The 3,207-nt window shown below is 50.4% G+C and overlaps 1 protein-coding gene across 1 annotated transcript in view; it reads left to right on the top strand.

Moving 5' to 3' along the window:
* Positions 1 to 375: 375 nt before the first annotated feature.
* PKMYT1 (protein kinase, membrane associated tyrosine/threonine 1) overlaps positions 376 to 3,207 on the top strand; it is a 13,711-nt gene continuing 10,879 nt past the window's right edge. Inside the window, exon 1 of the mRNA XM_008050627.2 lies at positions 376 to 501. The gene's annotated coding sequence lies outside the window, so the exon portion shown is untranslated. The remainder of the gene's footprint in view (positions 502 to 3,207) is intronic.

Here is a 3,207-nt window from a genome sequence, read left to right as displayed (position 1 = left end):
GGCCGGCCCTGCCCCTTTGCGCACCCCTCCCCGCCAGCCCTGCCCCGACGGCCCCGCCCACTTCTCAAGCCCCCTCCCCGCGGCCGTCCCGTCCCTCGGGGCCTTCCCCAGCCTCCCGGTCCCCTTCCATCCGGGAGCCCCTTCCCCCAGCGGCGACCCCTGCGTCCCTCGCCGCTCCCGGAAGGCCCCGCCCACTTTCCCTCCAGTCCCGCGCTAGCGCCCCTCCCCGGTGCCAGCCCGGCCCTCCCCTCTGTTGGACAGGGTGTCCCCGCGCCCACGGAGCTGGACTCAGCGGTGGCCCTGCCCGGGAGGAACTCACAGTCTAGCCGTAGACCGTGGTCAGCAGATGCGTGAGAGGGTGAGGCCCTTGGAAACTGCGGAGGGCTCCCCGGCCTAACCTGGGCTCAGGGCCACCCTGGCTTCCCGCGGGACCCCCTGCTGCTTCCGTCTTCCCCCATCCCACCCCTGAGGCTGTTTGGCCAGGCCAGTCTTTGCTAGAACGTAAGTGACGTTGAGACACAGTGACATCGGAAACTGGGTGAAGATGCAGAGGTCCGGGTCTCTGAGTGTGCCTGGGAGGGCCTGGAGGCTCCTAATGACCAGCACTCTCGCGGGTCCTGATACCCTGGCTCCTCACTTGGCAAAACCTCGGGATGGGATTCTCGAGGTAAACAGAGGCAGAGGAAGGCCCAGGTAGTGTCCTTCCCCTCACCCCCTCCTCCCCAGGACGGCAGGCTGCTGCTCAGATGAGGCTCTTTCCTGTTGGGGTTACTGACTCATCTGCTGCTAGCTACATCCTCTTTTGATACATTGTAGCTGCCTCCAAAAATTTATTCCCTCGCTGTCTTTTTCATGTTTTTGTTTCAATTACAACATCAGGGCAATGCAACAACCCTTTCTGCCCCAACACACAAAGTCATTACATCGGGGGAACGCTGTACTTTGTACATTCTTTAATTCACTGCCCCAGCATTTTTTTTTTTTTTTTGAGTTGGAGTCTCACTCTGTTGCCCAGGCTGGAGTGCAAGCAGACTGATGGCCACCACAGCCTCAACCTGCTGGACTCAGGTGATCCTTCTGCCTCAGCCTCCTGAGTAGCTGGGACTATAGGCAGCACCACCATGCCTGACTGATTTTTTGATTTATTGTAGAGACAGGGTCTCGCTGGTTTCAAACTCCTGGGCTCATGCAGTCCTCTCACCTCACCCTCCCAAATTGCTGGGATTACAGGCATGAACTACATGGCCCATGGTTTGTGATGATAGCGGTTAGTATTCATGCTAGACACTGGGCCAAGCGCATCTTAAGGCCAGTATTAGAGGTTCACAAATCCTGGAGCCAGATGTGTTTTGAACTTCAAAATACTGCAGATTTTAGAAAACTAATAGGGTGCATATAACATATATGAACATCACTTATGGGTCTGGAGCATCATCCCATAATCAAACACATTAATATTTCTGACAAGACATATGTGAATATACTGGCCAGGGCTTGGTGGCTCATGCCTGTAATCCCGTCACTGTGGAAGGCCAAGGAGGAAGGATCGCCTGAGCCCAGGAGATCGAGGCTGCAGTGAGCCGTAATTGTGCCAGTGCACTGCAGCCTGGGTGACAGAATGTGACTGATTCAAAAAAAAAATTACACACACACACACACACACACACACACACACACACACACACACATATATGAGACAGAGTACTTACACTATAAGGGAATATAGATCAGGTAAGATTTTTCTGCTAAATTAGTTTTGCATGTAGATAATCAGTTGTCCCAACAACCGTTTGTTGAAAAGACTATTCTTTCCCATTGAATTGTTTTGGCACCCTTATTGACAATTAATTGACCATAATTATGAGGGTCTATTTATGAACCTACAATTCTGTTTCTTTTCTTTCTTTTTTTTTTTGAGTTGGAGTCTCACTCTGTCACCCAGACAGGAGTGCAGTGGCACGCTTCCAGGCACCGCAGCCTTGACCTGCTGGGCTCTGGCGATCCTTCCACTTCAGCCTTCCAAGTAGCTGGAACTACAGGCACGCACTACCACGCCTGGCTAATTTTTTTTTTTTTTTTTTTTTTTTTTTTGATGTATTGTAGAGATGAGGTCTCGCCAAGTTGCCCAGGCAGGTCTCGAACCCAGGTCAGGCAATCCACTCACCTCGGCCTCCCAAAGCGCAGGATTACAGGCTGAGCCCCTGAGCCCGGCTCAATTCTGTTTCTTGCTCTGTATATTTGAGGGGGGCCCCCCAAAACCCCTGAATTTATTTATTAAAAAATTATGTATTTATTCTTACACATTTAAACTTCAGTTACCTTCAAAGTACTTTGTTTAATGTAATACACCTCTTGAGATGCTTTTTCCACTGTTCAAAAACAGTTTTTGAAGTCGTCAATTTTGATGCCTTTTATTTTTATTTTATTTATTTTTTTGAGTTGGAGTCTCTCACTCAGTTGTGCAGGCTGAGTGCAGTGGCACACTCATGGCCACTGCAGCCTCGACTTGCTGGGCTCAGGCATTCCTTCTGCCTCAGTCTTCCAAGTAGCTGGAACTGCAGGCACACACCACCATGCCCGGTTAGTAATTTGTTTTAATTGTAGAGATGAGGGCTCCCCAAGTTGCCCAGGCTGGTCTCGAACCCGAGGGCTCAGGCAATCCTCTCACCTTGGCCTCCCAAAAGTGCTGGGATTTATAGGCGTGACCCACCGCACCCAGCCTTTGATGCCTTTTAGTGCTTCTGCCATTTTTTTGTTTCACCTCTTCCACATCAACAAAACATTTCCCTTTGAGGACTTTTTTCATCAGGGAAACAAAAGTTGCTCAGGGCAAGACTAGGTGAATAGGAAGGGTGGGGCATGGAGAGGTCATGCTGTTTTTGGTCAAAAACTGCTGAACATTCATTGTGGTGTGGGTAGATAGCCTTGTAAATCACCCATCAAGAAATGGGCAAACATGTTGAAAGAATCTCCTCAAAAAATTCAGTGAAACCAAATGCAGCCTCTCCCAACAACACTAGTTGGTAAACTGGTGCCAAAGTGTCCTAGGACACTTACTTAGCAGGGAAAGCCTGTACTACAAGGGCCCGCCCTCCAAAAGAAAATTCCAGCTTTTGGGGGACCCCTTGTCATATCTATCTCTGTGTGAGTACCACACTGGTTTTTGCTTGTTTCTCTTTCTCTCTCTCTCTCCCTCCCTCCCTCCCT

This window comes from Carlito syrichta, unplaced genomic scaffold (genome assembly GCF_000164805.1).
Source record: "Carlito syrichta isolate Samal-C Ts95f unplaced genomic scaffold, Tarsius_syrichta-2.0.1 Scaffold153564, whole genome shotgun sequence".
Classification (NCBI taxonomy): Eukaryota; Metazoa; Chordata; class Mammalia; order Primates; family Tarsiidae; genus Carlito; species Carlito syrichta.
This window is presented reverse-complemented; position numbering and strand designations above follow the sequence as displayed.